Source organism: Caretta caretta, chromosome 9, assembly GCF_965140235.1.
Source record: "Caretta caretta isolate rCarCar2 chromosome 9, rCarCar1.hap1, whole genome shotgun sequence".
NCBI lineage: Eukaryota > Metazoa > Chordata > Testudines > Cheloniidae > Caretta > Caretta caretta.
Genome location: NC_134214.1, coordinates 4867550 through 4893124, shown reverse-complemented (window position 1 = coordinate 4893124; position 25575 = coordinate 4867550). Strand labels below are relative to the sequence as shown.

The window sequence follows — 25575 nt, the reverse complement described above, 5'->3', positions numbered from 1 at the left end:
CGTCCACTGCTGTAAATTAGCATTGACTTCAGTGTAACCGTGCCGATTTACCAGTGGAGTGTCTGGCCTCCTGGTTTTCTGCAGTAATCCCCCCTCCGATAAGGCAGAAAGTGAGTGGTAACTGTCACTCTTTGACTCAATTCACTTCTCAACAAGGGTTGGCTGTTGGCAGGAGAAGAAAATCATCCAAAAAAAAAAAAAAAAAAAGAGAAAACCTACTTCCAGCTTATATTTTTTGCATGATTTTTTTTATTGAATTCTTTTCAGAAAAATTATTATTGTCAATGTGTACAAAATAATATAACCTAATAAACACAGAAACCAAATAAACTTAATAAGGACCCGATCCTGCAAACAGTTACTTGGTGAGTAAGAGTGAAGTTACCCAGATGTGTAATTGTTGACAAGACTGGGCCCTAATACCAGATAGGCCTAATCATAATGCTCTGAAATATCAAACTGAGCTGCTTAATATAGGCTCCGCAGTCAATGTTCAGGCACCAAAAGGTGAGCGGCCTGGTTTTTCGGCAGTGCTGAATATCCTGGAATCTCCTTCAAGTCCATGGAAGCTAAAGGAGCTTAGCAGTCCTGAAAATTAGGCCATTTATATTTAGGAACCTAATCTTGAAGATTTTGGCAACGAATCCCAAGCATTGGACACCACGGGTATTAAAGTGTAAGACTGTATCGTTCTAAATCCTCCAGATTTTTAAAGTGTTTTTCATTTCAAATGAAAAGGTCAGATAGAGGTGGCTTGAAGTCTAGGGACAAAGGGAGGCAAATTAGTTTCCCCCCTCCTCCCCAGGCACCTGTCAATCACACACCAACAGACCCCTGTTAATTCACACTGATAACTAACTCATTGAGAGCTTGCTTACACATTATTTTAAGTGTATCGGTGTAGCTAAAGGCAGTACAGTCCCTCCAGCGCAGACATGGTTTCAGTAGGACAGCTGTTCTTTACTGGAAGGGGAGTAAGCTACATTCGTATAAGGCATCTTCATACCAGTGTAATTGCATCTACATTAGGACTTTTACTGGTATCGCTATTTCGGTTTAAAAAAAAAAATCACACCCCTAACCAAAATAGTGACCCCAGTAAGGTTTTCAACTGTCGGCCAGGCCTCAGAATGGATAAATGTTGTAAATCAGCAGAAGAGCGAATGAGATCTATTTTTTTAAAAGGCTGCTACATCGTACAATAGTTTTGACAATTGCCACTTTAATGGCTGAGATTTTCAAAAGTAACTAGTGGTTGTGGGTGCTTCCATCTTTGAGCGTCCAACACGCGAGACAAAGGGGTTTTATTTTCAGAAAATCTGGAGCACCAGTCATCAGGTTTGTTATCTTGGGCATCCAAAGAAAAAAAAGAAGATGGGCAGTGGCAAACAACATCCCAAGGAAGGGTCTGAACCCAGGAGAATGTCCCATGGCACAAACCCAGAACGAGGGAATAAACAGCCGACTCCCAGTTGGCTTAGAAACACGTGGAACCCAGCAGCCGACTAGTGTCTGTACGCAGTGGTAACATTTAAAAAATGTTTTCGTCAAACCTGCTGAACGCAAAGTCTGATCGGAACTGTTTTAAAACCAGGTCTGGTCACAGGAGCATTGTCTACACTGGGCTCCCAGTGGCACTAATGCTGGCTCAGCTGAACCAATCTTAGACCTAGTGGGGAATAGTCTGTAGGTTTCCCCATTGCAAATAAGATCTCAGGGCATCTTGCCAGGAGCCTATGGGCAGCACCTAAATTGCATATAACTACATCAGTTTTACATGAAATGTAAACACACACACCCCTAATATTTGCTTGTACTTGTCTCGTCTTTGATGGATGGAGAGCATTTGCCTGTTGGCTGAGTTTATCCGCAATAATTTTTCATCTTTGTCTATACTGTGCAATAAGTTGAAGAGGCCAGTAATGGGCTGCGTTTTAGGCTGTTGTATGTAGTCTGTCTGTGGCTTGGCTCTGCCTGTTTTAAGTTATAGGTCTGGTGACGCCTGCAGTAAGCACTAGGAACGCTGATAACTCTGGTGCCTCTTATTCCTGAACATGAGTCAGATCCTGAGATGCATCAGTGCTGGGCTGAGTCACAGGGAGAGCATACTAGGTTTGATCTTGAAAGGTGCTGAGTGCTTTGACCAGTGCAGCAAAGCACAAAGAACTGTGGAAACACAGGGTTGGAATGGCCTTGATAGGTCATCTAATCCAGTCCCCTGTACTGAGGCAGGGCCAAGTATTGTCTAGACCATCCCTGGCAGGTGTTTGTCTAACGTGCTCTTAAAAACCTCATACGATGGCGTTCTGCAACATCCCTGGGTAATTTGTTCCAATGCTTAACCACTGTGACAGTTAGGAAGTTTTTCCTAATGTCCAACCTTGCTGCAATTTAAGCCTATTACTTCTTGTCCTGCTCTCTGTGGTTAAGGAGAACAATTTATCACCCTCCTCTTTGTAACGGCCTTTTATGTACTTGAAGCCTGTTATCATGTCCCCCCTCAGTCTTCTCCTCTCCAGACTAAACAAACCCAGTTTTTTCAATCTCACCTCTCATAGGTCCTGTTTTCTAGACCTTGCATCATTTTCGTGGCTCTCCCAGTGACTTTTTCCAAGTTTGTCCACATCTTTCCCGAAGCGTGTGGCCTGGAACTGGACACAGCACTCCCGCTGAGGCCTCATCAATGCTCGTTAGCACGTGAATAGTCCCATTGACTTCAGTGGTACTACTTGGGGTGCTTAAAGTTGAGCACATGACTATGTGCTGTGGATGGATCAGGGAAGAGTGCTGAATACATCGCAGGACTGAGCCCAATGCAAATTAACAACTTTTCCACGCTAGGGGTCTGCTCCTGTTGAAACCCGTGGCAAAATACACCCTTTGATGTCCGTATTGCAGCGTCAGGCTATCGGTGCAGAAAGAAACTACTCTTAAAAAGGATATTTTGCAAATGGGAGGGGAAGGAAATTATCCTCCCTTTGGAATCTGTACCCTTTATAGTCCTGTTGGGGAAGCAACAGAAGAGGTGTCCAGTTTGTGGGAAAACTAGGTGCCTTCCTCTTGCATGACTGTAAACGGTCTAGACGTAACTGCTGGGGTTTTACTACTTGTGATAGAAAAATATTTCCTCGTAAGTAGCACAGGTGAGAGAATTGCAAACCTCAGCTGCGTGGTTCTAGCATCACAGCCACAAATGGAAACCGTGCAGCCTGATGAACCCTAGTGGTGTGTCTCAGCGCACCACACGCAAACACATCGGTCATGTGGGTTGGCCACACTTGGAGTGGCAAAGCCAAGACGAGAACCAGGACTCCTGACTCCTAGTGCCCTGCTCTGACTGGTAAAGAATAACCCCGCTTACATTTTATGCAAGGGTGAAACTGACACAATCCTGAGTTTTCAGGGCTTCCCCTAGAAGGGCAGCAAAGTGAAATGTAAAGGAATTGAGTCAGGTTCACTTTGGAGCTGCGGTCCCGTAGCAAGTAGCAAGAGGACCCGGGATGTGGATCCAGCCGAGTAGGAAAGGGAAAGGCCAACAAAAGCTTCTCCGCTGGTGTCCTTACTTTACTCCTGTTGATGATCAACCGTATTGGTCCCAGAACTGCACTAAGTAATTCCACGTGTGTATTACTCTGACTGTGGAACATGTTGGGGTGGAGGATCACATCCGGCCTCCTAAATGGATAAGGTGGGGTTTAACAGCAACAGAGCAGCCCAGGTATGCTTGCCAGCTGATCATATTCACTCCTCCCCCCCCCCCCACGTCATTTTTGTCTCCTTTTTCCTCCCCTTCTTCTCAGAAGTTAGCATGGTGCCTCGAAAGTCTGCTTCACTCAGTGTCCTGGCTGGCACTAGTTGTAATCCTGTTCGACTTGCAGACAGTGGGTGTCGCAGAGGAATCCACATACTAAACCTCTATCTGATTTTGCAGTACAAGGGCAATGCTCAAAACATCCCAGAAGTAGTGTGGTTTAAACTGCAAGCTTTGGAAAATAAATTGTTCATCACGGGGGTTAATTGTGTGTCTTTCCAGGGCTGGAAAAGAAATCCAGGGTTGTGACTCAGGACGAGACTTCGGAAGGAAGAAACCCTGAATATCTTCAAAGTGCCTTTGTGCATTTATCTAGGAGTGTTCAGCGCCAGAACCGGTACGTAGACCTATTTCTCGTGGAACACGGGCAATTCTGTGCAGGCTTCGCCCCAGGAATTCCGACTCTAGACCCTTGTTTGTGATTTTTCATAAGGAATCGTAATCACTGAATGGAGAGAGGAGGCTCATTGAAGTTTTAGACCCAGGCACTAACTTTCCACAGTTAACTTTCCACACTTGCCCTGGCACTCGGTGCCTTCTGTGGTGGAGTAGGAGGTGCTCAGCACCTCTGAAAAGCGATTAACGTTCAGAACCCTGGGCTGAGCAGAATTTTAGAGCTTCTGTTGTGCTCACTGAAGTGGGTGTGCTGAGGTCTGACACCAGGTGTGTCTATAATATATGTGAGGGGTGTGTGTAGATGTAAATACATAAAATGTAGCAGTGAGGATATAGATGAAACATGTATGTGCAGTACACAGTGAAGCGGGAGATCTATAACGTTGAGACATGTATGTGCACGTGTGTAATATATCATCTGTGTGTACGTGTGTGTAAAGTATTTCTGTGCATGCACACATGTACTCTCTGTACCTGGAGCCATTTCATAGCTACCAGATTCAGCCTCCTAGGGAAATGCTTCTGGCCAAGATGATAAAAGCCAGCTCCTGCTTTTCTCTGACTTCTGTCTATATTAATTCTTTGTGACCCAGTATTTGCCTTTGTCTGCAAATGGGAGCAGTCACACGCCTTTGCGTTAACACATTTGACAGCGCATAGTTTCAGTCTGCAAATCTGACAGCTGCTTTTGAAATGCACCAGATCCTCGCCTTCTGCATGGGGGCCTGGCGTTCGCCCTGTGTCTCCCCGTGACGCTGCAGAAGCCCCCCGCGGTGTGCGCGTGTTGCAGCTGTGCGCTCTGTTGAGACGGTTATGAATCGAATGTACTGAGGGATCCTGGTTACGTCATGTCATTTAGGTGAAATTGGTTGTGGCCTGACCCAGTGGCCTAGTGTTAGTGATCCGTACGGCTGTGCAGAGGACTTGGGGTGGATTTTTTTTTTTCTTTCCAGTCCCCAGGCTTTTGCTTCCCAGGCCAGCACAAGCTGAGAGTGTGCAGGGAAGGAGCAGTTTGTGTTGTACATCAGTGATCTCTGTCTGGGCAGAATTTCTCCCTGGTGTGCTTAGATGCCTTGCAGTCTTCCGTGAAGACAGCAGAGCTGACACGCTAAATAGACAACATAGTAATGAAAAGAGTAAGGTAAAATTGGAGCAAGGAAAACGGGGGGAGATCCTCGGAGCTGCCCAGGAATGAGAGGGTAGTGAATAGGCCCTCGGGGCATTTTGGTTTCTAATATGCTCATGTCATAAAAAGACGATGCACTTATTTGCATGTAATGCGATGCTTTGCATGCGCTCTCAAGGTGCCATCCTGGCTGTTTATGTGGTTCACTCTGCATGCCACTGGTACACAGTCATTGCTCGGGGGAGATGAGCACTTTATTCCAATCGAATTGGCATTGTTTAAACTTGCTGGAAAGTAGCGCTCCCAAGACAGGCTGCCTGCCAGCCCGGATCGTTACCTTGACCAGAATGGGTTCGGTCCCCGGCTCTCAGCCCGTTTTTCTCTTGATACGTTATCTCTGGTTGAGAGTCCAACCCTTCCCTGTAAAGTCACTGACCCATTAGTCCCATGCTGCAGGCCAAGTGGCTGTAAATCATATCCTGCCAGTCCCTGTGTAAATCAGACGGGCATGTTAACAGCTTGCGTTCCTTCGGGGTGCGTTCCCTTAGCCCCCCACTCGCTGCAGCCTGCGTTCCTCTCGTGGTTGGTAGAGCAGGTGGGTGATTTCTCTCTCGAGCTGACACAGCTAATATTTCTTCTCCCGGCAGACGCGATGGCACTTGGTGCTCGTTAAATGTGGCTGGCCCTTTTCCCTATTTGTGCTCTGAGTCCTGATCCACAGAGGGTCGGTGTGCTCCTGTAACAGCTTTTCTAACACCCGCCTCTCTGCTCTCTCTGTGCTGGGCGCTCTGAGGCTTCTGCTGCCCATTTTTTGTGTTTCCTAGTGTCTTGTTCTGCCTTCCTTGGGCAGGTGGTTTTACAGAATCTATCCAGGCACTGATGTGGCCTTTATCACCACAACGGCAGAGCGCCTGCTCCCACTGATTCCAGGGGATTAGCCCTTGAATGGGATAGAACAGTCTACCCTGGTGCATTAGGAGTGCGCCTGGCTTCCATGCCAAAGGCAAGTGCAGCTGGCACCTCTGAGTGCCGTCATTGGGTTTTAAAAAAGTAAGTCAATGGCCACCTCCCAGGAAAGACCTAAACCAGCAACCCGTCCGAGCTAACACAACATGCTGTGCTCTTGTGCATCCCATTCATTGCCCTTTGAATTAATGGTTGCTCATGTTAAGGCTCTTACATTTAAAGGAGGGGCGGGTGTTCGTGTGTTTATCTCGGTTTTGTGTGCGGTGGGAAGGGCGTTAAACTACGCTTGATTCTCTTCCTAACAGGGAAGAGAGCTCTGGTTTCTCCAGAGCAAAGGTGCTCATGTTCTCCATCTCCCGTGACATCAGAATGATCATATCCTTGATCCCTGGAGGCCTTGGTGCCTGCTGTGTGCCCCTCGCTGCCTATCTTGGGTATTTATTTGGCCCCCATCACTGCAGTATCATAGCAGTTCAGATGTATATCCTCACGACACCCTGTGTGATAGGGCATTGCTATTATCTCCATTGTACAGATGGGGAATTGAGGCACAGAGAGGCTAAGTGACTTGCCCAAGGGCACACAGGAAATCTGTGGCAGAGGAAGGAATTGAACCTGGGTTTCTCAGGTCCTAGTCTAGCGCTGTAACCACTGGACCATCCTTCCACTCTGTCTTGATCCCTTGATGCCCCTCCAGAACCCTTGGTGTTGTTTTGATTAAAACCAAATGCTGTATTAAAAATACCACTTTTTAAAGTTGATTGGCCATACAGAGGCGTTCAGTGCCTCTAAATCGGACAGCATCTTGTTTTTTTGTTTTTGTTTTTTTTTTAAAAGGCACTATGGTAGCATCAGCTTGACAGCCCGTTACTGTTGGAAATGTTCTAAATTACACATTCCCCAAGCTCCCACAATTCCCCAAGAGGAGTGTTGATATCCCACAATGCCCTGCAGCGAAGTCGGTGGTGTAGGGGACGCCGGGCTGCCTACGCACGGTGCAGTGCACCTCTTGCTGATACTGTCTCTTCCAGGGAGGAGGCGTGGGACCAGCAAAGGCCAATAATGTTGGTAGCAATATGCCTGCAAAAATGCTGCTGGTAAAACTACCTAGTGTAGACTTGGCCCTGGTGTTGGCATTAGGTGGCGTAACAATGCGAGTGGGGAGGGTGGGTCTCCTGAGGTCTCAGACCTGTCCCTTGTTGGTTGGTTGCTTTTTCCCCAGTACGCTGTTGCAAAGGGAATTAAATCCACTTGGCGTGTGGCACTTCGAGCCGGGAGCTTCCCAAGTGCAGACTCAAGAACTGCAGTGCTACTGGGCCATGCAGCGTGGTGTGCGTCCCGTAGAGTTAATAATTCACACACAGCCCAGAATTCTGTCTCAAGATGGGCAAGTCGTCTAAGTGGCAAAGCTAGGGAGAGAAGGGTGATTTTTTTGACATCCTTTGGAGTCTTGATCTCCATATTTGGAAATGTTTACCCATCGCACTGGTCTATTGGAAGGGGAGGGGAGGTGACTCAGGGTTTGGTGGAAGCAGGGTTTGAATTCCTGGAGTAAGTTTTTTTTTTTTTCCTTTCTCTTTTCCCCTTGTTTTGGAAGCCAGTTGTCGTCAGTTTTCAGCTCTCTAGCTCCTGGATCTCCTTCCTAATGCCATCTGCTTTAGGGGGGAGCGTCTTAGTGAAGGAGATCATCTGAATTCCAGTAAGTACGTGGTTATTGCAGAAGCAAGGGACTTGGTTTTTTGTTTAGTCAGATGGATTGGTTGGGGGAGGAGGTGAAGCGTGTTATGACCTGTAACCTGGTCTGTTGAGCAGGAGTCAAAGAGAAAGAGACCTCCCGCAGCAATGAGATTTACCTGGTGGATCCATCTCAAATTCAAACCCCAGGCTCTGTCATTCCCTGAGGGCCTAATGTTTGGCTGTAGCTGAAAAGATCCTTTAAGCAGGCTCCAACTCCGTCCTTTGGTTCCACAGGTTAATGCAGCAGGACAGTAGAGTATTGCAGAGTGAAATAAGTATACCCCTAGAGTAGCATTCGGCAGGTAAAACACAGCTTATGTGCAATTTTGGTCTCATAAGCAACTGCGTGTATTAATGGGGCTATATAACCTGCAGGTATATTTGCTGCAAAAGTTAATATTTAACTACATTTATTGTGCAGCAGGAAGAAGTTTAAGCATTTTAACAGGCTGAGGTTTTTTCTTCCCAAGTTTTCAGTGTATAGTTTTTCCTGTTCTTTTGTGTTTTCCTCTTTAGTGTGAGTATATAATCTGTCCGATATTACAACTATCTGATTTTCCCCCAGCCCTCCCTTTCCTGAAAGGAAACTACAGTTCATCAAGAAAGGCAGCTCTAAAAAGACCTGGAGCATTTTGTTTCCTGTTTTAGTTGTGGCAACTAAAGCCATGCCCAGGAATTTGGAATTTGTCCCTCTATTCTTATTGCCTTTTGGATTCATTATTCTGTAGCATGTGCAGGGTAATTTCTTTCCCCCCAGAGACGAGGGGGAGAGCTTTTAACGTTGATTCTGAGTGGATTGAACACTGTATTTCTAATGGAGAGAAGTGTCCTAAATCTTTGAGTTTGAGAGGGGCAAGAATGGGGAGGGATTTAAATCACTGGTCGTGATCACGGATATCTATATCTTCTTTCCAGCCAGTAAATTTTAGACCGATTGAGTCTGTTTTCTTCATACTTTACCTATTTTAAAGCGTAGAGCAAGAACGAAGGTTTTTTTTTAAAAAGGAGTACTTGTGGCACCTTAGAGACGAACAAATTTATTTGAGCATAAGCTTCATCGGAAGTGAGCTTTAGCTCACAAAAGCTTATGCTCAAATAAATTTGTTTGTCTCTAAGGTGCCACAAGTCCTCCTTTTCTTTTTGCGAATACAGACTAACATGGCTGCTACTCTGAAACCGTTTTTTTAAAAATTATCCTTTTTTTTTTTTTTTTTTTAATTACGGGAAGGATTTGCATTGGTGCTCACTCAGCTGGGCAACTGACTTGATCATTGTTGGCATCAAATGGGCATCTACTTTAAGGTATGAATCAAAGGGCAGTCAGCCTCTGAATGATCAGGGTAAGTAGGCCAAAGGACTTGCTGCACACAGTCTTGTAGACACTGACTGTGTTTGAAGTTTGCAAATCTCAGTTGCATTTAAACCTTCGTTGCTTTTCAACGTATCATTTATATTACTGCAGCTCTTTAAGGCCTTAACTGAAATGAGTGCTGTGCTGAAATGTGCCATTGTGCTGTGCAATATATCAATGGCTTTCAGCTTGTGGTCTGTGGATCCTGGGAGTCTGCAGACTAAGATTTCCAAAAGGGTCCGCACCTCCATTTGAAATTTTGTAGGGGTCCACAAATAAAAAAAGGTTGAAAACCACTGCACTATAGCAGTACATAGTAAGGGCTAGTCATGGTCCCAAAGAGTGTACAGCTTCTGAATCCCAGTCCAATACCTTAATCAAAAGACCACCTTTCCTTTTCTGTACATGTTTATATAAACATGCTTTCCACCAGTGGGACTGAATGCTTTCAGTGTCATTGGTGTGCTGTGCTTTTTGGGTGTTTGACTCCTGAGCCTTGTAGGTTTCTGCGAAGTGTGAGTGTCATTTCACTGCCAAACACGTCTGTCATTCAGTCATTCTTCTGGTTGGAAGAGGAAAGATTCCTCCAGCCAAGCACGCAAGTGCCTGCATCACTCATCAGGGAAAACCAAGCTCAGGTCCCCACTTAGGGTCGCGCTTGGAAATATGTAGTGACCCCATGCAAGAGTGGGCCCAAAATTCTCCAACCAGTGGATGCTGAGGTTGGTGCTTTTGAGGGGGAAAAAAAAAAAAGATTTGTGCCAGGGCAAGGATTGTGACACATTGTTCATCTGATTCCCCCCCACCCCCCACTCACTGCATGTTGGAAGAGAAAATGAGGAAGTCAGTGAGGCTTCGCTAGGCGTACTAAACCTGGGCCCCAAGACAATACCAGAGAGAGAGGAAAAAGGCATTTCATCAGGAGAGGCACGTATTTAGGGTCTCTCGCCAGCTGTATGAGCACAAAGATGGTGTGAAGTTTTATATGCCGCTCCATCTCATCTCAGCACCAGGAGGGCGCGTGCTGGGCGGGCATGAGGGTTAACTGGTCCATGGAGGCTGATCTCCTCTCTCACTTCACTCTGGACTGAGACCCGTTGAGCAAGGCAGTACGGGGGAGCAGCTGATGCTGCTACTGTCCATGCTATCCCGGGGGGTGGATAACCCGAGGACTGCAGCCTCCCAGAGCAGTCCGTCCAGCCCACCTTTCAAGACACCAGGCAAACCCTGTAATCACTGATGGTAATCAGACTCTATGATGGATGCCTCGTCAAGGATTGGCATGAGCTCCGTGGATGGAGCCATTAAGGAAAGCCCTGTGAATTAGGACAACTGTCACAGGATATTCCTATTGAGGCCCAGCAATCCAGAGTGTGCGCCTTATTAATGACTCTGCACTCTGGGCTTGCACGTCAGCGTGCTTACAGAGCTCCTTATAGAGCTTTAAATGCGTTTCTGAAGCATTTCTGGGCGGGCTCAGCAGGTTTCAATGATGTATTGAGTGCTGAGGACTTGCTTTGTCTTCCGTGGGGTGGGAGGAATGGGCTTGTACGCTGTGCTTCATCTCTATGCTGCAGCCTGGTGGAGTGATAACAGAACAGCCTCCAGGCTCGCCCAGTGCAGGACTTTGCTGCATTCAAAGCGTTCTGTTATTGCAGCACAGTAACAACTCACATGCTACAGGAGGAATAAAAATGCCCTGATCTATGCTACCTTGGGAACCTTTCAAACTTTCCTTGTGGAGGTTAGGGGAAAACACCCAGGTACCAAGGCGATGGTGCATTGCGATATGAAAGGGATTGAGAATCTATCAATCTGCCTAGGCTGGGTGGTGGGATTATGGTATTTGTAATGTGTATTTGTGTATGTTTCTTTGCACCTCTGTAACTGAAGATTTCAGAATCCTTAACAAATATTGAGTCAAGCCGGTGAGCCAGGACAGAGATTCTTATCCTCGATGTACAGGTATAGAGACTGAGGCACCTGGTGGTTGTGACATAGCCAAGGCACCATGGGAAATTTAGAAATAAAACACAGATGTCCTGATTCCCACAAGCCAATCCTCTCCCTTATGTTAAGCTCCTTCTGATCCAGATAGCTGGAGTTTTGCAACCTTAGGCTGAAAAGTGCTATTACTTATAAAGTATTCTTTTTTTTACTGGTAAAATTATACTCCCACTGAAAATTAGTGCAACGATTACTCAAAGGCAAACTGAAATCTGTGAGTATTTAATACCACTGACGCCTGTTGTCAGTATATGATGTGGTCCCAACAACATATTGTTATGGCAGGAATGCTACTCTGAAACCAGGTAGTGATGTTACTTAATCTTAGAAGTTTTTTTTCCCTTAGCCTGTGAGCAGTGTACAGTCTTTGAAGAAATGCTGTATTGTTGTTAGCTTTGTGATCTGGTTCTTTTGTGGGATATGTTGCAAGCAGCTGGAGAGTTGACGGTCTGCCTTAATCTGTCTAATAGAGTCAATTCTTGGGGCAGAATTGCTTTCCTGAGAACCAGGTATTGGTGTTTGGGATGAGATTTCTGAAACAGCTTGTGTGCTATTTCTGAACACCTCTATTCAAGGACTGGTTTATCTGGTGTAAATAAAGAAATTACACTAAGCATATACCCAGACTGTGCATCACCAATTCCTCCTCCAGTAGGAACCTGACCTGCAAAGTCCCCAAATCTGCTACTGCTTGGTAGAGGGGGCACAATATTGAGACTCATCAGTCTTTAAAGAGTTTTCTAACATCCAGCTGGCTCCCTGTGCTAGGAAGGAAGCTGGTTCTTGCTCTGTGCTGGTTGTGCATTGTGAAGCTCCTACTCTGTAGATATCGCAGAGACCAGTTCCAGCAGAGCTGTCCATTGTGGCAGCTGCTTCCCTTCCTTATAGTTTTTGTTTTTCAGATAAATCTCTCTTCATCAGTGTAGGCAATTTTTTCTAAAAAAAGAATTGTTATAACCTGTTGAAATTAAAACCAAAAAGATACGGGGAGCGGGGCGGTAACTGGATGTTAAGAAATAGAAAACAGTCAATTAAATTGTACATTGTGTGTAATTTTCCCTTGGCAAATTGCCATGAAATTGAAGAGCATTTTAACAACTGGTCATTTCACTTGCATTTGAACTTTGCCAATGGGTTGTTTGCATGGGAACTTCAGTCATTTCACAGTGGGGCCTCGTCTTTGGTACCACTTCATTTGCCTTTTTTTTTAAAAAACAAACAAAAAACCAAAACCCTCTTATTACCCGCAAGAGCTTGTAGTAGTGGGATCATCTTTAGTAAAAGGTGATTTCAAGGGAGGGTGCGCCAGCTAAAATGGAAGGAATCGTCTGTTGTTCTGGAGGTGAAGCTTTCCATCAACAGTCACGAAATATGTACAAATGTGATACTTTCTATCTGGGAGGGATTTACAAATAACACAGACTTGCCATACCCCTAAAAGACAGGAAAGTAATTATCAGCCCCAGTGTACCAATTAGCATTGCAGATACAGTGGTTAAGTGACATGTCTGAGGTCACACAATGAGTCTGTGTCAGAGCCAGGAATAGACTTTAGATATCTTGACTCCTGATGCTGAAGTTGAGCCACAAAATGACTGCGTATCTCTGTAGGGCTTCTTAACGAGGTATTTTTACCAGCAGAGCAGCTGTTGCTAAAAACAAAAGACCAAGATTTTATAAAACAACCAGTGATTTAAGGGGGCCTCAGGTTTTACTACAGCACTACGTTAATGTGCAGTAGGGCACTTTTTGTTTGGGCCAGTCAGTGTGCAGCACGCAGGTGCACTTTAGAAGTCATACCTCTCTGGGGCGCATTGCTGCTCTGTGTAGACAAGTCCTGAGACCTCTTAAAGGCTGCTGATTTTCAGAAAATGCTGAGGCCACCTTCAAGTGTCTCAAGCTGGGCACCGCAAAAATGAAGCATCCAGAATCACTAGTCACTTGAAAACTGTAGCCCCAAAACTCAGCTGCTGGAAAAAGCCACGTTGTAGTGGGTCATGGAATTTTTTTCTCATCTCTTCAGCTGTGTAACCTTGCCCAGTACACAGTTACACACATGATAATGTTGCAGAACAACACACACAGTCATAGAACTGCTTATACTACACTAGGAGTCGGTCGCCGGCCAGCTAGAACATTCAGCACTAGGCAATGTAGAAAGGTGTGGGCTAGGCTTGCTACCTTTTTAATGGCTGGTAACGGGACCCCCAAGGCCCTGCCCCCTGTTCCGACCCTTCCCCCAGACCCCATCCTTGTTCCGCCTCTTCCCCCCAAGATTAAAAAAACCAACATCAGGGCTTGTCAAATGGCACCTGGACACACGAGCCGAAACCTGCACTGTCCAGGTGAAAACCGAACGGATGGGCGAATCTTCAGATTCCATTTTGAATGCTTGTGCTTAAAAATTCCTGGTTTGTTCAAAGCTGAAGTTTAGGGAAGTGCACTTGGAAAGAAGGGAGGCTATTTTTTGTGTTGTGTTCTTCATTTTCTGGATGATTGCTTTGTCTACAAGTGCCCTGAATTGATTTCTCGTTTCCTGCTAATCAGCGGGCCCGCAATTACTATTGCCTCTGATTGCAGCCGTGATGCCAATGAGAGCTTTCATGTCCCTGAAGGCTGTGCACTCGAATCCCTTCCTTTCTTCTTGTACAATTTGACTGGGCCGGGGGCTTTTACAGCTTTGCCTGAAGGGTTTAGATGAGGGTCCTGTTAACACAATACGTTGTTATGGTACAGGGCGGCTGACATACAAAGTGCATCTAGAACATTGTGTTGGTTATCAGTTAATTCTATGTGGAGAGGCACAAAAGGGCTAAGAGCTGTTTGGGGTTTTTTCAGTGAAATGTCATTGATCGGAAAATATCGATTTGCCAAAACAAACCTGTTGTGGAAACGTATTGGTTTCGACAAAACTGTTGTCGGGAAGGCTGTCCAGTGCCGGATTGGAATTTCTGAACAGCCCTACAGAGAGGGATCTCAGAATAGCCAGGAGCCTGTGGTCGGGCCTGGGTTCGACTCCCTGCTCTGAATCGGGCAGAGCCCCACATGGGGGTGTAGGGAAGGCCGTTTATGATGGCAGGAGCTGCGAAGGAGAAATCTCAAAAGTGGCTGTTGAAGCTATAGAGACGAGGGACTCGTCTTGGAGCTAGTCCAGAACAGGCCCATGAAGGATTTTCAAAGCAAAGAGGGTGTTTGAGAAAGAAGAGTTTGAAATGGATGAGTTGTTGGAGTTTCTGTAGGCTGAGGCATGTCTGAGAAGGTGGGCTGGGGCTAGGGTCCAAAGAACTGGGTCAGAAGGAGGCTGCAGAGCAGGGAGATGCTGTAACATAACCCTAAGTGTTGGAGTATCTTCTTTTAAGATAAGGAACCAGCTGATTGTATGAACTCTGTCAGCTGTCTTATGAGCACTTTTGCTCTTAGTAGCCTATTGACCGACTATCTCATGCTGCTGACGGTCAAGGAGCGCTAATCCTGCTGGAAGAAAAGGAGTACTTGTGGCACCTTAGAGACTAACCAATTTATTTGAGCATGAGCTTTCGTGAGCTACAGCTCACTTCATCGGACTTCATTCATTCACTTCATTCACTTCATTCATCCTGCTGGGTGACTGCTTCATCATTTGGAGGCTTTCCGCGCCAAAGCAACCAGCCAGTTAATTTTGTCGACTGAGCGCTGAGCGAGGGATTGGATGTTCAACTTCCAAAGTGGCTTTTGCTTCAGGCTCATGGGTTTTTCATGGGAGTTTGGCCCTACCATTCACCCTGGGGCCAGTGTTGTACACAGAACCTTTCTGTTCTCGTCTTCTCATTCTGATGCATGCCAAAAAAATCCAAAGCCAGGTTTCAAATATTAAGATCTGTGGGCCAGGTTCTCAGTTGGTGGAAATCAGTGTGGGGTTCAGTGGAGCTACCCTGACTTACACCGGCTGAGGATCTGGCCTTGTGTATTTGGTATCCCAAAATCTTAATGAAAACTGAGTGAAAATGGGGTATAGGGTGGAGGTTGAAAATAACAGTTTAGTCTTTTCTGGCCACATTCTAGCTGTGGATAAGTGTGCTGCTCACACAAGCTTCTGAGACTAACCAATTTATCTGAGCATAAGCTTTCGTGAGCTACAGCTCACTTCACGGAAGCTCATGCTCAAATAAATTGGTTAGTCTCTAAGATGCCACAAGTCCTCCTGTTCTTTTTGCAGATACAGACGGCTGCTACTCCGACACAAGCTTCTGCGGCTCTCAAGGTTTGATCTTGTGGGTTAGCAGTATTGGTAAAGCTCTTAGTTCATGCACCTCCCCTTCTCAGCCATTTGGGAAGAATGTTGATAAATTTAAGTAATAGCCTGGGAGATAAGAGATAAGGAGAAATCGTCTTGTGGTAACCAGCTTTAGATTAACATGCTTCAGAGAGAAAGCAAACATCAAGTGGGCTTAATGTTGGAAGCACATGCAGAGCTATCTTGGAATGCAGATATTATTTATTTATCATTTACACAGCCCTATACATTTATATGGCACTTTACAAACAGCGGAAAGACCCTTGTCTGGAAGAGTTTGCAATCACAGTGAGAGGGAGCCCAGGTGAGGGAGGGTGTGGGTGGACTGCTGGAGAGGAAAGCAAGATAAGGCAGGGTTGCTGGAAAAAGGGACTTCTGTGGTGAGGGATTTGTAGGCCGCCGGAAAAGGAGCCTTCGGAGAAATGGATGGAGGTTTGAAGCTGGGAGTGGAAAGTGAGGAAAGGCAGTGTAAGGAAAGAAGAGTGAGAGGGGAGTGAGAAGAGCAACAAAAATGACGACTGACAATTATCTCGACTCCTTTCTTTTTGGTCTGCAGCTTTTTTTTGGGGGGGGGGGAGGGGAGGAGGAGGAGATGAGTCATTTCCAAAACAGAGCGATACAGAGCATTCTGCTATGTTTTCAGCCCGCTGCAATCAGAAGGCCCTCTTTCTTGGTGCGCTGTGCAACAGAAGCTGCTTTTAATAGGAGTAGGGTGGCACTGGGGTGTGTGCGTGTGGCTGGCTCAGGAAAATGACTCCCTGCGGTCAGGTGCCAGCCTTGTGCCCGGGCTGCTGGAGATGCAGCGCGGAGGGTGCCTCGGAGGAGTCTATGAAGAGGCCCCCGTGTTGCTGTCGGGAGACTGTGCCTAGCTCAGTGCATGCCACTACCTTGCCTGGCTGGAGGAGTCATGTCCAGCTCTGTTCCTGTATGAGGAGGCTAGCTGCAGTGTGAGGACTCAGACACCACGTGGGTGGAGACGGTCAAAAGCATCCTGGGGCACTTGCCAGCCACCTCTCAGAGACCGTGTCATGCTTAACCCTTTGCTGCTACTTGGCCATGCATTCTCGCTGTGCAGCCTCAGTGTCTGTCTTCCCAGAGGGGACTGCGTTGAGATGAACATTTTAGTTCTGTCTTAGGGCCCCTGTTACCATTGGTATCTGTGTTTTTCATCATAACACCTCTCTGAGGTGGGGAGGTGCTATTATCCCTTTTGCTCGGTGGGGAACTGAAGCGTGAAGAGAGCAAGTGACTTGTCCAAGGTCACACAGGAAGTCTGTCTTAGAGCTAGGAACTGAACTCAGCTCTCCTGAGCCCCAGGCTGGTGAGACAGAAATAGATATACAGGTGGTCCTCGACTTTACGACATTCGACTTAAGACGAATGGCACGTTTCTGAATTGACACCCTGATTCGACTTACGAGCATTGGTTTTGACTTTACGACGCTCGGTCCTGCACTGGAGTGGATTGTGGTTCTGAGTTACAACGTTTCGACTTAGACACAATTGGTTCCTGAAAATTGAATCGTAAGTCTGAGGACGGCCTGTAACTTATGCAGGTTTATGCATGCCTTTCTGTTTCTGAATGGGAGGTGATGGAAGAGAAATGTGCAGTACAGAACCTCCAGCAATGCAGAGCCACTGGTCCGTACCTCTTCTCGTTGATCTTTCTGTGACTTCCATTTACTCTAATGTTAAAGAGGCCTTATCAGTCTGGTCAGCCCCCGAAATGTATCGGCCTTCTGCTTGTAACACTAAGGCTTTGGCAGCTTTTGTTGGATGCACTGGGACTGCAGCTACCCAACCACATCTATGGAAGCCTGAACTTCAGCAAGTTGCCTGCTCCATTGTTATGGTTACCTCTTGAATTCTGTGATACGAAGAATATATGAAAACCTATCAAAAGACAGAAGAAAGCTCGTCATGCTTGTTTCAGGCTTTGCTTTAGGTTTACCAGCCAAAAGTCATGCTTTTTGGCGTAAGTTGCTCATCTCCCAGGTTCAGGAGGGAAATTTCCCCCATGTGCTGCCTTGCACATTGGATATGATGTATAGTTATTTGATTGTCATTTGAGCCGTGAGGCATTGAGCTGTGCCAGAGACAAAGTACTTGATAAGACCAGCATTCTGAACTGCATCACAAATCCTACTTCCTGTGATTACTACAAGAAATATTTCTGTGGTGACCTTGGCTGACTGTTAAGAAGACTGAACTTCTATTATTCGTGCACCTTTCAGAAGGTGCAAATAAGGCCTCAGATACTGTCATTAAGCCAGGCTAAGGAAGAGATCACTCTGATGGCCGCTAGGTTTGCGAGGAAAGATTGATGACCTCAGAGGGACCCAGAGTTGCAAAATTTGGCTGTTTCTAAGCTGATGAAGCAGAAACTGAACTTAATTGGATCCAAAGCACACCAAGGACTGTTTACCAAGCAAATAAAGACAGGGGGGCTGGGAGATAAAGAGAGAAGCCCAAATGTGGCTTTGTTTTTTTTTTAAGTGGTAAAAATTGGAAACCTTGTGTGTAGATAATTAACTTCCATTTTCGCTATTTGAACAGAGCTGTATTTAACTGATAGATAATCAGCTCCTGTGGAAAACGTTCTAGTGACTCTGTACTCCGCATCTTTAATGACCTCTCCTGCTTAAGTATCTGTACTGACGGCCATCTTGCTGAGGATGGCATTTTCAGAGTAAGGCACCAGCCTCTGCACTTGTGTGTGCAAATGGGCACTTGCTTGCTGAACTCGCTGATGTGCACATTCAGAGGCGAGTGTAGTAAATGCTCACATAGGTGGACAGTTTCACCTGTTGTGCAGTGAGGACAAAATCAGACATGGCGTTACCCTGACTTCAGTGGACTGTTATTTACCCCTCAGTGTTGGGGGGGATGTGTGTGCATACACTGGTTTCTGAGTGGGAGGTGATGGAAGGGAAATATGATGTTCAGAGCCTCCAGTGGTGGAGGGCTATGAAGCAGATTAGTAATAAAAATGTTCAAAACTACCCTCTAAAACATTTCTGAAATGGGATATGTGGCATAAAATGGGAGTTGATGTCATGGGGTGCAAACGTTTTACTGGGATGAGCACTGTTTTGCAACTTGTGAATAATTTGGCTAGGCCCATAAAGCATTTACGCCAACATCATCATGTAATAGGGATGCACATGTATGTGTTTGCATAAATTAATGGAGGATAGGTCCATGAATGGTTATTAGCAAAGATGGTCAAGGGTGCAACCCCATGCTCAGGGTGACCCTAAACTTCTGATTGCCAGATGCTGGGAGGAGAAGACAGGTGTGGATCACACCCATTGTCCCATTCTGTACATGCCTCCTGAAGCTCTGGAACTGGCCACTGTTGGAGACTGGATACTGGGCTAGGTGGACCATTGGTCTGACCCAATATGGTCGTTCTTATGCATGTATTTATATGTTAAAATGCACATTCATATGTGTGATGAGAATTGTCCTGGAGTATAATGTACACTTAAATACATATACTTTTATCTACATAGAGCCAGATCCGTAGCAAGTGTATGTTGGCTTATTTCCACACCTCAGAAAATTCTTCTTTTGTCAAGGCCATTTTTTCATAACTCTTTAAGTAACTGTTTTGAACTTGTAGTTTTAAAACCCTTTGAAAACTTGACACAGAGATGTTTCTTTCTGAAATGCATTTACTCTGTCTCAGGGAAATTCTCTTGTCGCTCGTGAGTGCTGGAATTTGTGTCCACAAACGCTGACGTGTTTGTACAGTCCCATCTTGCCAGGTGGTGTCTTCTTCCTCTAGTAAAAACAGAGTTGGTTGGACCCCCTCAGCCTTGAGAACAAGTGTGTGTTAATTTGCCGTACGAAAACATGCAAGTCGGTGCTTATTTGGCTCTGAATCACTGTCCTTGTTGCCTTGAATAATGTTCACATCAACCCCATGGAGCTGATACAAGCAATCGTTTCCAGCACAACTGACCGCAATAGAATCAGATTCTTGCCCAACCCTGGATGACAGAAACAACATTAAAGAAAGAAGAGAAAAGAGACACATTTTTCCCCCCCTCTAAAAGTCTGTTTCCTCAAAACCCTGTTTTCACAGAAGACTCTGTATTTCCTAGAGTCAACATTTCCATGTCTGACCAAAAAAAAAAAAAAAAGACAAAAAAAAAAAATTGCAGAAAGGCGGCATGTGGTCTGGCGTGCTGCCAGGCAGAGCATGCTCTTTGGGGTTATTATTAGGTAGATAACTGTATCAAGAGCTGAAGCGTCATCTTGTCTCTGAAGGCTGCAGCGCTCCGTGTTTGAAATGCTGATATGTTCGATGCTTATGAGAAAATCTATTGTACTTTCTCAAATAACTTTCTGCAGCAATAACTTGGTGTCATAGGAGTTCCTGGGGGAGATGATCGCGGCTCCATTGGGGTCCGTGGCTAGAATTGAGGTTGCAGAACAGCTTCCATTATTGCCCACTGCTTTTACCTGCTCCTAACTTTAATAAAAGCACACACAGCTGCAAGAATCTTACGTGCTTGGAGCTAGATGTACCCTGAGGTGAATTAAGTTCTTGCAGACCTTGTGGTAGATAGAAGGCGGGCTCAAGAAGGGACTGTGGGGAGTAGAGGTTCGTGGCTTTATGGATAAATTCAGAGAATGATATTCTGTGTATAAGAGGCATCTGAAAGAATGCTATGTGAGAAAGAGAACATTGAATCCGGCATCCGCAGTGTATCAGAGAGGGTAGGGGGATGAGGAAGAAGAGATGAACAGATAAACAAGAAGGCACAGAGTTGTGAAGGGCCTTGGAAGTCACGACATAAAGCTTGCTATGGCAGAAGAGTGGGGAGCAGTGGAGAGATTCACAGAGCTGGGTAACGTGGTCAGTATCACAGGCCAGGAAAGTTCTTACAGAGTGCTCTGAGATCTTCAGAAGCACGTCTCTGTAACGTTGCTAGATTTGGTCTGTCTCTCTGTACTATCTATATCTGCGTAGGTCTATATATAACACACCAGTGGGAGGTATTTTGGCTGATGCACTCACAATTTTGAGCCACAGCGAGAGATTTAAAAATATCTTCCTGTTCTAGGAACATAGACCATGACAGATGTCATCCAGAGGGGGAGTGGCTTCCAAAAAGGAACACAACATTAGTACTACAAGTGTCAGTATTCGAGTCGATGACTTATTACTTAGATAGCACCACAAGACGTGTGAGTTCCATGATTTCTGCCTGTCAGAATTTTTTCACACATCTAGTCAGGCAGCATCTGTCTCTCCTCTCTCTAAGTTGCTGTTTCGTTTCCTAATGAACTTTCCTAGGGTTTCTAACTAGAAGCCTGGCAAATCAAAGCTAAACAAAACACAGACAATGGGTGAGCAAGGAGTTCATTCTTGTTCATATTGCAATTGCACCCATAAGCTCACCCAGGATCGGGGCCCTGTTTAGGCAGGCCTCCAGTTCACTGCCTCAGGGTTATTGTTTTATTGTAGCATGTCATCAGTTGGCCCCATTTGAGATCGTGGCCTCTTTGTGCCAGGCAATGTTACAAACACCTGGTAAGAGACAGTCCCAGCATTAGTAGGTGAACTGGGAGGACCCATTTTTGTCTGTCCTCTGTGCAGAGGTGTAGAAGTGTGTATCTGCCACACAGCATTGCAGAGCACGCATAGTGCAGCGGGAACATTGAGAAAGCGAGGGCGTAAGTCTCCAACAAGTTCTGCTGTGTGCGTGCATGCAAACAGCAATGGGCTACATTCTCTTCTGGAGACATTCTTGTACTGTGCTCATGGCCGAAGCCTCCGAGTGCCTTCTAGTGCATTTACACAACGTGACGACGCATCTGGGGCATGTTTTGTTCTCTCCTCCTCTCCCCTGGCGGAAAAGAGTGTGCAGGGGAGTGACTTATTTTGGTAGGGTTTCTTTTTTTAAATTTATTTTATTTTAAATGTATATGTTGCTATGTATTTATGCTAGAGAAGGCAGCAAGGGCAAAGGCTAATAACTTAGCCAAACCAGGATGGCTCTTTTTAGATTGTAAGCTCTGTGTTCTGTCTTTCTACAGCACTTAGTACAATGGGGTGCTGCTGGTCCATGATTGCAGCGTTTAGGGTCTGGGGAAATACAAAGGATAATAACAAAGATCATAAAAGGCATATCTGACTGCAGAACCATCTACCCGCCCAATTGCTGCACCAGACTACAATGGTGGAAGAGTTGTTTAAAATCTACAGTCGTGGCATCAGAATCCCCTCATACATGCTGGGGTGGGGCGGCTGTCCTGTACTGACCTCAGCCAAAGTCAGCCTGCTCTTCCTCTGCCTTGGTCACTAAGTAGGAGGCTTTGCATGTCGTTTCAAACACCAGGGCTCTGGTGAAAATATTTGCCGTGTCCTTCCGCTCCCACATTCAGGGTGGGAATGGAAAAGGGCTTAATAAATCAGCACAGGATAATTAATAAAAGGGAGGGGTACCTGCACTCGACTCCAAGATTCTGTTTGTATCTTGGAGTCAAGTGTATGTGTCCCTCCCTTTTATTAATTCATTTATTAATTTCCAGGTCGGTAAAGTCCCAAAGGGGCTTCTGAATTTCCCAGTGTTAGTCTCTTACCTGCCCAGTCTGCTGTTTCCAGCCATAGACTCCCCTTTTCCCTTCCTGTCTGACCACGGGGTGGCTGGTGCATTGGGGCAGCTGGCCATGCTGCTCGGAGACGCACCTCCGGGAGACCGGCCTGGCATCCCCGCTATAGCCAGTGTTGCTTTATTAGGGGAATTGTATTATCCCAGAATCTTGAGGGTCAGAGATGGAAGAGTCTCGTTATGCCCAGCTCCCTCCCTGGTTAGGACCCTTCCTGACAAAATGCTTTCTAGTGTTTGTTCAGATTAACTGTATGGGTCACTAGCAAAGGCTCTGTCAGATGCTGGCTGGTTTGTGGGCCAGAAAGTTTGACTGCCCTTGCGACTCTTTCATGGAAGTTTTTGCCTTTCAAATGCTTCCCATATAATTTTATTTTATATACTTATTTTATGTATTCATTTCTTTGTAACCACTTGGAGAAGAGAGGTGGGGATAGCATGTGAATTAATGTCATATTGATAGTCAACAACCTGTCAAGCTCTCTGTTCCAGAGAGCTGCTCTGGTTTGACTTATACGGAGCCATGTGTTTATTTGCTGACATTTTCCCTGCTATTGCAGTTCATTCTTAGAAAAACAAGATGCAGGGAGAAGCATTCGGAAGACGCCACTACCCAGATGGGAGATGGTGCAAAGTTAGATGTGTTGAAGAGGCTTCATAACCTTGAGAAGTGGCCTTTTCTCTTTCATATATTATCTAATGCTGCCTATGTATTCTGACCTTGTAAGAGCTGAAACATCAGTAGCATGACCCGGAGTGACAGTGACAACAGATTAAAAACAAATACATAGAAAGCTTTGGGAGCGTGGGCGTCACTGGAAGAACAGGAGGGTGGAAAATATTTCTGTATTGGTGTCATAGGAAGCAGCCAGAGCATCAACATGAAAGATGAGTACAAAGAAGGTGGGGTAAGACATCTAAATAACAGGAGCCTGGTGGTGGTGTATGTCTCTGTACGGAGCTCTGTAACGGCTGTTGGAACTACAGTACATACTGTACATTCTCCTGCTCTGGGAGCACATGATGTAACCCGTCCTCTTGCACATTGTAGGAGGGGACGTCACAGTAGGAAATAAATGTGGTGATGGTAGTTTTATGTTTCACTTTCAGGCACATAACGTAACAGATACGTAATTATTGAGACACCTGTAAAAATTTTGTTTTTCCACTCTTCTTTTAGCTGAGGCGTGGCATGCGTGCACTTGTGTGTCCGTTCAGGCTATCTACGGGATCTGCCTCTTTGTTCCTCTTTGCCCAGTAACCGAAAATGCTTTGTGTGAAGATAATGCTTTCGTCGTCCTCCTCCTCTCGTCTGTGTGTGTGTGTGTGTGTGTGTATTTTATCAGTGACAGCTAGCTCTGTACCTAGATACAAGAGACTGTGTGTGCATATGTGTGTGTACGTACAGATGTAACGTGAGTTGGCCTGCATTAACAAATCCATGTACCTGAGTGGGAAATATTAGCCAGCATCATAATTAGAATAGCTTCAAAGGGACATCAACTGAAATCGAGCCCTAAATTCACGTTTTGTACTAACGAGTTGCTGTATAAAATTTAAGAGCAATAGAAATGTTTCTCCAATTTATTTTTGAAATGTCCCAGTGAAAAGCCTCTGAAATATCCCCTACAGTGTTTGAGATCCAGGGATCCGGGCATTAAGAATCTGAAAGTGAAAGTGACGCCACCGTCTGCTATTTTCCAAGCTGAGTGAAATCCAAAAAAGCAAACGAAGGCCCTGATTCAGGAAAGCATCTATATTTAGGAAGGACTCTTAAGGTCCTGTTGTCAGTGAGACTTTGGCACATGCTTTTAATTGTGTTCCTGACTTGGGGCCTTAGAAAATAAATAACACCAAGCAAACTGGATTTTTAAGTTTTTCGCTGCTAGTACTCAGAAGACCTTCAGCGCTGCCAGGTCTCCCGATTTTATCGCTAGTCTCACCATATTTTGGGGGTTTTCTTTAAGGCCCCAGCTCCTGGAGTCATGTGATTATTTAAGAATCTTATTTAAATAAAGTACGTTTCTAGCCCTCGTGATTGTGTAGAAGAATGTGAAAACGTGAATTGTAAAGGCTGTAAACCAGAATGTAAAGGAAAGAACCGCACCTGTATTCATTTAAAAATGGCTTTATTATTAAGCTGGTCTCAGTAATTCTGCGGGCTGGGCTCATGATACTTGAACCCTCGAGGCTGGCTGCTCTGGATCATCACAGTAAGAGAGGTAAATACCTTTATTTGGAATGTATGATTTTAGTAGCGGAATGTGTCCCTGTAGAAAGAGAAAGCTGATGACTTATTATATTTATTTAAAGCATGATAGAGATCATGTTTTTGTGAGAGTTGCAGGGCATCAGTAACTTTTGCTGTGTACTCCAGAGAACACAAATGTAAGTCGTGCGGTCGGTCTAGAACAGACAACATTGAACAGTAAAATTTTCAGGGTTTTTTTTTTCAATGCCAGCAAAGGCTTCTTGAGAGATGAAACATTGCTATAAAAAGCTGGATGATATTGGTTCTAGTGGAGAAGGTTAGTCCAGCCATTTAGGGCAGTAGCTTTCGAAGCCAGCCTGCTTGCCATCCTTTGCCCATTTTGGCTTGAGGCCCTTCAATATGAATAGACTGGGTGAGTGACAAGGGGTACGCACAGTCTGTTGCGTAAAGAGAGAACACGAGAGTGTTGGATGACACCGATGTCTCACCTGCTTTGCAGATGCCATTTAAATAAAGACGTCCTCCCTGATCCTGAAAACATTTATCCCCCCTGACCCCAGAGGGCTTGTGGTGTTGGCTAATGTCCAAGACTTTCTGCTTGGCTCACGGCAATCAGGAGTGGATTTCAGTGAGCTTGGGGCAAACTTGCCTTTCTGGATGTGAGTGGCCTGCAGCTTCTAAGCTACGGCGAGGTTATATATCCCTGCGTGGTTGGCACTTGCTGGAATGCAGGATGTTAGTGTTGTGCATGGCTGTGTGTGTCTGCTGGGCCGGTAAAATGGCCCTCCAAGTTCCCACCTCCTGACTGGGTGAGGCAGAGGCGGCTGTCGAAAAGGAAGCTGTTTGGTCTGCAGCACGGCACAAATTTTCCAAGCTTCCGATCCTGTGTAGCTTTCCCTACCGGCTCCAACTCCTCAGGCCGCAGATCGGCACTGAAGTCTTTCCCAGGATAAAGGGGATGCGAATGGCATTAGATCCTTAACGAGGCTGATTCCTACTCATGTGCCAATGACCAAAGATTGGGCTGGGATGGAATTGTAATCTTCTCTCACTCATGCCCTGGCATATCCTCA

The 25575-nt window shown here is 45.6% G+C and overlaps 1 protein-coding gene across 5 annotated transcripts in view; it reads left to right on the top strand.

Moving 5' to 3' along the window:
* Positions 1-25575, top strand: part of LPP (LIM domain containing preferred translocation partner in lipoma) — a 444094-nt gene that overhangs the window by 24068 nt on the left and 394451 nt on the right. For 3 of the 5 annotated variants that reach the window (XM_048863294.2, XM_048863299.2, XM_048863293.2), the window contains exon 2: positions 4034-4148. The gene's annotated coding sequence lies outside the window, so the exon portion shown is untranslated. Of the gene's footprint in view, positions 1-4033; positions 4149-7774; positions 7999-25575 lie in introns of those variants that run through there. The other 2 variants (XM_048863295.2, XM_048863298.2) reach the window with 2 other exon arrangements.